Source organism: Sus scrofa, chromosome 5, assembly GCF_000003025.6.
Source record: "Sus scrofa isolate TJ Tabasco breed Duroc chromosome 5, Sscrofa11.1, whole genome shotgun sequence".
NCBI lineage: Eukaryota > Metazoa > Chordata > Mammalia > Artiodactyla > Suidae > Sus > Sus scrofa.
In genome coordinates this window covers 102,804,365-102,815,289 of record NC_010447.5, presented here as the reverse complement: position 1 = coordinate 102,815,289, position 10,925 = coordinate 102,804,365, and the positions used below count along the sequence as shown (strand labels likewise).

The 10,925-nt window shown below is 41.1% G+C and overlaps 1 long non-coding RNA gene across 1 annotated transcript in view; it reads left to right on the top strand.

Moving 5' to 3' along the window:
• LOC110260828 overlaps nt 1,589-10,925 on the top strand; it is a 260,980-nt gene continuing 251,643 nt past the window's right edge. The window contains exon 1 of the long non-coding RNA XR_002344362.1: nt 1,589-1,768. This is a non-coding gene — a long non-coding RNA (uncharacterized LOC110260828). The remainder of the gene's footprint in view (nt 1,769-10,925) is intronic.

The window sequence follows — 10,925 nt, the reverse complement described above, 5'->3', positions numbered from 1 at the left end:
TGTGAACCTTGAACTGGTCTAGAACATCTTCAAGGAACTTTGGCCTCAGTCTCACACTGCATACAAGATTAGCTCAAAATGGAACATGGGTTTCAATAAACATAAAACTATAGCACTTGGAGGAAAAATAAACATAGGAGGAAATCTTCAGGATACAGGTTTAGGAAGATAGTTTTTAGACTTGGCACCAAAAGCGCAACATATAAGGTGAAAAATAGACAATTTGGACTTCCTCAAAATTAAAATAGCACTCTGGGTAAGACTGTTATAAGGATGAAAACCCAAGGCACAGACTAGAGAAAAATATTAGGACACTATACATCTGACAAAGGAAGAGCATCTGGAATACACAAAGAACAATCAGTATTCAAACAAGCAAACAATCCATAGAAAGTTGAGAATTGGCAAACTGCAAAATGGAAATAAAGAGCCATTTCATTGACATGGATATAAAAGATGACAAGAAAGCACATGATAAAATGTTCAAAATCATCAGCCATTAGGCAATAGAACCAGAAAGCAATATCATTGCACACCAATCAGACTTTCTAAGCAAAATTGACCATACTAGACCCTGGCAGCAGGGCAGAAAAACTGGGTGGTGCATACGTTGCTGGTGGGACTAGGAAATAGTACAGCTACTCTGGAAGACACTTTGACAGTTTATTTTTTAAAAACACTAAACATGCCACTACTATACAACCTAGCAATTGCACTTCTGGGCATCTGTCCCAGAGAAATGAAAACTTATGTCCGCCAGAGCCTGTGCTAAATGTTTATAGCCCCTTCGCTTGTAAGGGCCCCAAACTGGAAGCAGTCCAGATGTCCTTCAAGGAGGAGTGGTTAACAAATCATGATGCTTTCATTCTCTGAAATCATGACGCGAAGCAACCTAGATGAATCCCCAGGGAATTATGCTGAGTGAAAAAATACAGTCCAGAAAGTTTATGTAATGCATGATTCCATTTGCATAACATTTTTAAATGACAAAATTGTCCGAATGGAAAGCATTAGGGGTTGTCAAGGGTTAGTTAGGGCCTGAAGGTGGTCGGGAAGTGACTGCTGCTGTGACAGGGCAACATGGGGATTCTTCCGTAATGGGAAGTTTTTGTTACTTGACTGTGTCACTGTCAATATTCTGGCCTAGATATCAAACTAGAACTTTGCAGAAATGTTTCCATTAGGGAACACTGGGCTCAGTGCACAGGATGGCTCTCAAATGATCGCAACAGTATTTCATACCACTCTAAGGGAATCTGTAATCATCTCAAAATAAAAAAGATGAGAATATTTTAACTAAATATTCTCATTTACACCTCAACATTTTCTGCGGGTAAGAGGCCCAGGCATAGCTAGCTTGATCCTCTAAAAGGCTGCAATCGAAGTGTCAGGCAGGACTAGGTTCTCATCTAAAAGTCCGGTTTGGCATGAATTGGCTTTAAACTCAGGTTATTGGCAACATCCACGTTTGGCGACGTGTTAGACTAAGGGCTTTGAGTTTTGCTGGCTGTCAGTCAGAGGCACTTTCAGGGCCTTGTCGTGTGTGTCTCCCACCATGGCTCCTTTCTTCATCAGAGACAGCAAGGGAGAGAGACTCTCATCTGGACAGATGTCGTCATCTTGTTTAGTATAATTATGAAAGGGTTGTCCCATCAGCGTGGCTGTGTCCTATTGGTAATCCCGTCACACTCTAAGGGTGAAGACTGCACGAAGTCATGAACACCAGAAGGCAGGAATGATGGAAGCTCTCCAAGAGTCTCTCCTGAATGTATGTTGGATACACTTTCCTTTCCAAAATCATTGGTTTTGGTTTAATGGGAGTGCGTTTATTATTTTCTTAAATACTTGGCAGCTGTATAATTGGATTTAAAATATTATCAGCTATGTTATGCATTTATAGTCAAAATAGAACTGAAAGAGGCTAGAACAGCTTTACCATAGGAAATAAGATGTATTGAGCAGACTGGGAACTATTACATCTTATTTATCTTAGGTATTTTTAGACTGTGTATTAAATCTTTTAGACATCCTGAAAAGTTGTTATATTGCTATGCTTCTAACTTAGTAACCTGAAGAGGTTAATGTAATATCCCAAAAGACAACATTATTATTTGTAAAAATGTATGCTTCAGAAGAAACATTTTTCTATTACATCTTTGTGGGGAAAAAAATGTCTCTTCAGAAAACCTGCTAGTTGCCTTGAAAAGCTTAGAAATCTTTTCAAACAGTAAAACTTATTTCCCATGACGTCTTCTGTGGAGTGAAGCCATACAGGTTCCCAGAAACCTGGTAAATACAAAGTACAACCCATCAGTTAAGTAATACACTTGAGATTATTTTTGCCAAAATTGTTGACATTTCTTTATGTCTAAGAAATGAAGATATTTCCTTTTTGAAAATGATGGGATACTTTTATTTTTCTTATACTTCTTTGTGCTCCAAGATTTCTTAAATATTCCCCGTGGCACTTCTGAAAATAATCTTCACGTATTCCTTAATGCCCTAGATCATCTGGTACTAAGAAGGATGAGGACCACACCCCCCAACCTCATCATCTCATGAATAATTCACAGAAGTAATACCTGATATCTGGATAGCGCTCATCTCTGTAACAGAAGTATGGGAGATCAGAAACGATCTCTTTCCCTCTCCTCAAAATAGAAGGGAAAAATCTTTCTTCTTCCTCCAGCACATTTGCGAGAAAAATTGATGGCTTTCCCTGTCGAGTCATTCCCCATCTGGCCCTGGCTACCCTGTGTGGCCTCCGCTCACTATGCCCACTGTGCACTCAGCCGCTTTGCTGGGAGGGGAACTCTTGCCCCCCTTGCATCATCCCCCATCAGCTCCCCCGCAGCACCACTAAGCCAAGACTGCTGATGGGCACTGCCTCCTAGTGAAATGTGGGCGGTAGGAGTTCCCATGGTGGCTCAGCAGGCTGAGAGCCCGACTAGTGTCCATGAGGACGCAGGCTCCATCTGTGGCCTCGTTCAGTAGGTTAAACATCCGGCATTGCTGTGAGCTGTGGCATGGGTCGCAGATGGGGCTCGGATCTGGTGTTGCTGTGGCTTTGGCGTAGCCTGGCATTTGCAGCTCCGATTTGACCCCTACCTTGGGAACTTCCATATGCTGTAGGTGTGGCCATAAAAAGCAAGAAAAAGAAAAAAAATTGGGAGGTAATTGGGACACTTGTTGCACATTACTGAACAAAGAACAACTTATAATTGATGTTGTAATTAAGGTTCTTAAATTTTTTTAACTTTCTCTGAGTTGGTGACTTTGTCTTTGATGTCATTCTTTTTTTCATTTTTTTAAAGTTTTAGTGAAATATAGTTGATTTACAGTGTGATAATTTCTGCTATACCACGAAGTGATTCAATTATATATGTACCCACATCCGTTCTCTTTCAGATTCTTTTTCCATATAGATTATCACAGACTATTGGGTAGAGTTCCCTGTGCTACACAGCAGGTCCCCATTGGCCAGTCACTCCAGATTCCTCACTGGGTTTCTTATTCTTATCTGGTGTCTGCTCTTTGTCATGATATTGGGCCTCTACTCTGACTTAACTGTCTCCTGTTCCAGCTGCCTGGAGGAAACTCCCAGATGTATTTCTTTGTTATGCAGAGCACTTTACTGTCCCCTAGATCCCATCTATAAGGCCTTGGCTTTGAGAATTCTGAGATCACCTACCTTGATATTTTACTGAGTAAGAGTGGTTCTTTGCTTAAAAATATTTCTGATATCTTCCCAAGGCATCTAACTCAAACTCTTGGTATGTTTAAAAGGACCAGATCTTCTTCCACCTTCAAAATAATAAGCACAAGCATTCGTGAGACACAAAATACTCATCATTTATTGAGTTGTTTCAGCAGCGTTGGATCTTGACTATCCTCTGTGTTTTATACGTGACATATTTTGAGTCATTTAATTATCAAAATAACTCCATTATTTTTCTATTGTATAATGTAGTGATGGTGAGATGAGGCTGTATGTTTTAAAAATATGTGTATGCCCAAAATACTACCAGATAAAAATTCTAATACCCCAAGGTTTCAAGAATAGAGAGCTCTCATATATGGAGTTTTGATTATTTTTCAGCTAAATGGGAGAACTAGGTGTTTCTGGCAATAGGATCTCCTAAATTAATCACAAATTAGTATACAAACCTGGATTCCTTTGAAGAAAGATGTACACTCTTATGATATTATCTGTTGTGGTAGCTCAAATAATGCTCTCCCCCCATGTTTAGTTTCTAATTCGAGGAACCTGTGAATACGTTAGATTATATGACAAATGGAAATTATGATTATAGATGGAATTAAAGATGCCAATCAGCTGACTTTCAACTAGGGAAATTATGTTTAATTTTCCAGTGCCCAGTGTCATTACCAGAGTCTTTTAAAATGTGGAGGAGGGAGAAAGAAGAGTCGGTGTCAGAGTGATTTTGTGTAAACGTGACTGGCCGTCCCTGGCTCTGAAGGTGGGAGGAGGACACGGGCCACAGAATGCAGGCAGCCTCGAGAAGGTGGAAAATGCAAGAAAATAAAATCTCTCCTAGAGCCTTGGAAAGGTCACCACCTTCTGACACTTAATTTAGCCCACTGAGACCCATTTCTGGACCTCTGACCTCCAGAACTGTAAGGTAGTGCGTCTGTATTGCTTTAAGCTACTAGGTGTGTGGTAATTTGTTACAGCAGCAAAAGAAACATAATATATCTGGTTTGTTTTGTTTTGTTTTGTTTTTCTTTTTTAAAATATATCTGCTTTGATTTTTTTCTATCTTGTTCTATGTTTCTAGTTTGAAAATGCTTATGATTGGCTGATGTGTCAATGGACACATGACACTGGCACCAGCTCTGTTCCACGATTTTCCTTCCCCTTGGCCATTCCACATAGCAGAACTTGTATCCTTGTTTCTTCTTTATCCTAACAAATTTCCATGTCCATTTTATTTGTCATTTGGAAAAAAATCTGTCGGTTTTCTTTGGAATTGAGGTTTCCATACTTGATTACTTTAGCTGAGGGAAAGGCGGATGTGACAACCGAGTGTTGTTGCTTTGGCATGAAGCCTGGAGAAGGGGAACATAAAACTGGGTAGGATGTTTTAGGGGGATGGCATCTAGGTAAAGGAGAAGGAGTGGAAGTCTAGGAAAGGCAGCCAAGTGATCAGCGAGGTCCAGTACACAGACTCTCAAACGGAAGATCCCTGGACCAGATAACGTCAGTGAGACACAGATGAGAGACGAGGTTGGAAAGCACCATAAGCTAGACTGTAAAGGGGTACGAATATGCTTTTAGGATATTTGGATTTTATCTTGGAGGCTGTGGAGAATCTAGGGGATATTTATCCTGACCGACCTTGGTCATCGCTGAGCCCGGAGAGTGAATGTTCTGAGTTACCAGGGATCACACTGGTATAAATGTGAGTCACCATCACTTTCTCCTGATTTTTCACTCTGTGTTCCTGTTGCATATCCGGTTGTGTTGTCAGGGTCTAATTCTTGCAAGTTGATAAAGGATCAAAGCCTTCCTTTGGCGTGGAGGCCCCAGCCTCTGCCAGGTAACCTGTGATCAAGTGCGCGCCTCTTTCATTAATTCACGTCCACTTTTGAGACTTGTGAGCAAAATAGCAAGGTAATTAAATATTGGAATGTAAGGAAACATTGTGGGGAGCTAGATGGAGGCTTGACATTGAATGAAGAAGTATTCGTAAGGATGGAGGTTTTAAACAAGTCGTAAAGTGATGCTGCAGAAGCGAACACAGCACACAGTGACATCACGAGGCCTGTAAGAGGTCAGCATGACATTTGGGGCGACTGGGGCAAAGGTTTGATTGACTGCTTCAATATTGTGCTTCAGCCATTACAGAAATTTGTGAACAACTTAATAATGTCAGGTCAGTGACAATAGAACCTGTTCATCTCAATCTGCCGCTCCTTTTATTGAACGGAATGGGGCAATTGCTTGCATCTCACAAAGTAAAAACAAATTGTAACTGAACTTGTTTCCGTGTTAAAGACTTTTTAGTATTTCCTGGGGATTACCTGCTAATGTCTAGTACTGTGCTAAATGTGGTGGCTAATTCATAAAACCATAAGACGGAATCCCTGTTCCCAGGGACCTTACATGTGTCTAAGAGATACTAGGTTTACAAGTGTACGAAACCATTAAAATTACCAAAAAGAAAATAAAATCCATTTTCTGTGTGTCATGTATGAAGAATCCAGTAAATGCTAGCTAAATTCACCTCTAATATTTTGTTTTATTATTATGACAGTTCTAGAGAGCAAAATATTATTTACTTTATGGAAATAGTATAACTCCTTGAAAAAAATATTTCCTATATATTATTTAGAATTTTTAAAGAATAAAGATTATGTGTTGTTTAGCTGACCAAGCAAAATACCAAGAAGGCCCATCTGCTAATTGCTGATTGTGACATTTTTAGCATGTAACTTTTCTGTAATTCAAGAGTATCTTGTGGAGTTCCTGTTGTGGCTCCGCAGGTTAGGAACCTGACATAGTGTCCATGAGGATGCGGGTTCTATCCCTGGCCTCGCTCAGTGGGTTAAGGATGCGGCGTTGCCTTGAACCACGGTGTCGGTCGAAGGTGTGGCTCGGATCCTGTGACTGTGGCGTAGCCCATCTGCTGCAGCTCTGATTAGATCCCTAACCTGAAATCTTCCATATGCCACAAGTGCAGCCACCAAAGAAAAAAAAGAATATCTTGTAGTAAAGGGGTACATGTGATTAAAGCCAACATGACGTTATTAATTGAGGTTTGGGAGCCTTTGAAAATCCGCCTTTAAAAACCGCCCCAGCACGAGGACTTCCTACAAGGGGAAAAGACAGATTTTAAAGGTCTGGGGGAAGCTGTCTGACATGTTAGTCTTTACTCTGCAGGCACATCCCCTGCATGCCTTAAAAAGGATTGGTTTCTGATGTAAAGGCACGTGGAATCATTGCTTGGAAAGTCTGGAAAGTGTCTGTGAGGAGTGCTTCTCAGTGGACTGGAATCTATTCGTATATGGCCAAGAGGTCACCGAATAGCAGAAATAAGACTCTTCAAGTTCTGAGGCAAAACTCGATGGGGCATACCAAAGTGCTACCTTTCTGAAAGCGCAGCACGGAGGCTCCTCTAACAGAAATAAGGCTAACAAAATACATGCTCATGAGCGTATTGCTGTGGTCATGCTTCCTCCATGCTGTAGTAAAAGTTAACCAGCCTTGCGGACCTTTCCAAAAATCTGGGAACATATAAAAAATATCACCATCGAGAAAGTATTTTAGTGGCATTGGCCATAATACTTAAGGATTCTGGCTCCTTCCAGACCCATTACACAACAAAGCATGTGCTTTATTCCCTGTCAGTTAAGTTGTATTTCTGTACATTTTTAGTATATTTACAAGCTGTGTTCATAATGCTGTTTTACCAGCCCACAGAAAGAGTAATTCCTTTTGTATCTTCTTTCATTGGGTTTGACACTGAGAATTCCTAAAGCCTTGTCCCTACGTTTTAGTTGGACTCCGTTTCATCACTTCTCCACTCCACCATAACAATGGGCTCTTTAAAACACAAACTGAATCAAGTACTCATCACTTCAAATCCTTTAATCGTCGCTGTTGCCAGGAGGATAAAATCCAACAGCAGGAGCCACGAAATGACAAGCAGTCAGTGTGTGTACCCCAGCTGCCATGGGGGCCTCCACACTGGTCCTCCAGCATGGGAGATGTGGTCCAATCATCAAAATGAGACAGAAGTCGGGAGATGACAGTTTCTAAGGTACATTTTCTTTTTAATGCCAACCATCGGCTTAAATAAATTTACCCCCAGAGTTCCCATTGTACCTCAGTGGTTAAGGAATCCGACTAGGAACCATGAGGTTGCGGATTTGATCCCTGGCCTTGCTCAGTGGGTTAAAGGATCTGGCATTGCCATGAGCTATAGTGTAGGTTGCAGATGAGGCTCGGATCCTGCATTGCTGTGGCTGTGGCGTAGGCCGGCGTTTACAGCTCTGATTCGACCCCAAGCCTGGGAACCTCCATATGCCGCGGGAGCGGCCCTAGGAAAGACAAAAAAAGGCAAAAAAAAAAAAAAGAAAAAAGTAAAAACCCCTTCTCTGGTTGTGATCTATGCACCTAAATTTTTAATGTTTTAACTTTCTTCATAGTAGCATAATTCTAGACTAACTGGCCTCTCTGTCTACCTGGATGCCAATTTAGGAAGAGCATGGAGAGGGAGAGTGGTCGTGGGAGAAAAAGTAAACATCTCTGTGAAAGAAGAGGGAGGAGGTGTTTAACTGTCACAGGCGGCTGAAAAGCTATAGATGAGAGGAAATGCACCTCTCGGAGGGAGGCTGTAAGGGATGTAGGAAGGCCAGGGATACGGTGAGCCTAGTAGTTGGAGTGCTTTGAGGAATAAGTAGAGGGAGATGAAGTCATTAATTTTAGAGAGCGGTAAACGTAGGAGAAGAGAAAAGGAAAGATGATAAATCTTTTTCTGTATTGCCTGTCAGTCACAGGCTTCCCTCACCTTACTCTGACTCTGCTTTTGCTTCCCCTGCTTTTCCTGAATACTTATTTTTACCTTATGACCTTGTCTCCCACCTGACTCAGAAGATTGTAACGATCCGATTGATCAGGTTTCACTGCTCTAACCTATTTCCTTCTCCTTCACTTGGAAGTGGTCTCCGTATATGTACAGTGTCACTCTTGATTTCCTGCTGCTTTGAAAAGACATCCCTTACTTGTTCATGCCACGGTCTGCCACTGCACCCACAAGTTGTCTTCAACCCCTTTCTTAGACCTGAGCAGCCAACTAGTCCTCTTTCCACCCCAGGCTGTCCTTCTGTGCTGACCCCTTCTCTTTGCCCACGGTAATGTATTCATGTCTCTCCATCCTAAACACAATTCTTCCCTCAAGCTTGATTGCTTTCAAGTTGCTTTCCTCTCCTTTCTTTAATTGCCATACTTGTTGCAAGAAGAGCTGGGAGTTCTGCTCCTTTTCGCTTGCTATCGGGAACGGCACATGCTCTCACATGATCTGACATCTCCAGCATTCTCTATTAAAAGCCACAATGATCTCCTAATCATCAGACAGTATTGTCTGCATGTCATTATCTGCCTTAGCCATTCTGTACTCTTTCTTTTTGCATTTTTGTCTAATTAAAAAAAAATTAATTTCCCTGTCAATAGAAATAATAGCTACTAACTATAAAAATTTTGGAATATGCATAATTAATTAAAATAACTCATAATGTCAAACATAATCACCAGTAAGATTATTGTGAATTGTTTTGGTTTTCTTTAAAATCTCTCACATGTTCTATTTTTAAAAATGTTTCCATGGTTATAAAAATTTTTACTGTGCATTTCAAAGGTAAAACTATATAAACTCATTTCTACAAGTACATTGTTAAGCCACTCTATTCATTTTATTTAATGTAAGAAATAATAATGTATATTGAATCTGCCAGTGGTATAGTGTATCTGTCAGTTACCCATTCACTCCTACAGATATTATTTTATCCATTGTTGCTGTTTAGCATGAACATAATACTCATTCCTATTGCTTAGTTATAGTCCGGCTTTTATTTATAAAATATGACTTTTTACATTTGATGTATCTTGAATTATACACTATTATTAATACTGTTACTCCTGAGGTTTTAAAATTCTGTTTGCCTATGTAAATTTGCCTATTATTTTAATTCTATTTGCATGCCATTTTCTGTCATTTTCTTTCATCTGCTTAATCTTTAATTCTCTCAAACAGCATTTATTTTTGTGTCAGTCTTGTATCTTCCACTAATGGTATAACTGCACATTACAGGCCTCGTGCTTGCCTTCAGAGAGCTTACCATCTCGTGGGTGATACAAATAAATACACAGGTGATTGTAGCTCGACACATAGCATGGAAATAGGAAGACCCGTGTACTCTGAAAGCACACAGCGTGTCTCTGAAGTAGAATCGAAAGAGTAGGAAAAGGTTTCCAGAATAGGGACCCGGCGAGGAATGCAGAGCCGCAGGTGGGGATGGAGCAGAAGCGCCACACAGTTCATGACGGCCCTGCCAACGGTGCGGAGGAAGTTGGGCCGTACACGAAGAGCAAAGGGAAGCCGGCCATGAGAGTTAGTGTGCATTGAAAGGAGTGAAACGGTGAAAAGGGCTCTTTAGAAAAGGTGATTTTGATCACATTGGGCAGAGGACTTGGAGGAATGAGAGATTCATTGCTGGGAAAACAGGAGGAGGCTGTTCAAATAATCCAGGAGGGAAGTAATTATGCCTTAAGTGAGGTGGTGGCACTGGGAGTGCAGAGAATTGCAGCATTTGAGAAATACGCAGGGGGAAGAATTATATCTACATGGGGATTCTGTTAGAGGTTGCAAATGGGAGTCTGGAGCTTAGGAAAGAGATCTGAGCAGGAGACCAAGATTCGAGAGTCATAAGCATGTTGGGAGGTATTAACAGGAGCCTTGTAGCTGGATGGGTAAGCACATCCAAGGAAAGCATGTGGAACAGAGGCTCTAAGACAAAAATTTCAGGGAGTGGCAATATTTGAGTATGTGAGGCAGTGAAACTCGGAGTGGAGGCAGGTTGCGGATTCCTAGTGATTCCAACATCGAAAAGCTGGGAGAAGGACCGTGGTCCTTATCTTTTTTGAAGAAAGAATTTAGCTTGTGCAAAAGATGAAAGCATTTGTGTGAAAGAGCACATAAGCAAATTCAAAGTGAGTTGCATACCATAGGGGCAGCTTAGGTTACGTAGGTGGGGGTAATTTTCTGGGTTGTCTCTGGCCAGTCATCCCGGTGTCTGGTCCTGACGTGGGCACGCATCTCGCAGCCAATGTGGATTCCAACTCTCATCTTCTCCCTCCTTTTGTCCTTACCCTAGATTTACCCATGTCTAACTCTCTCTCTCTC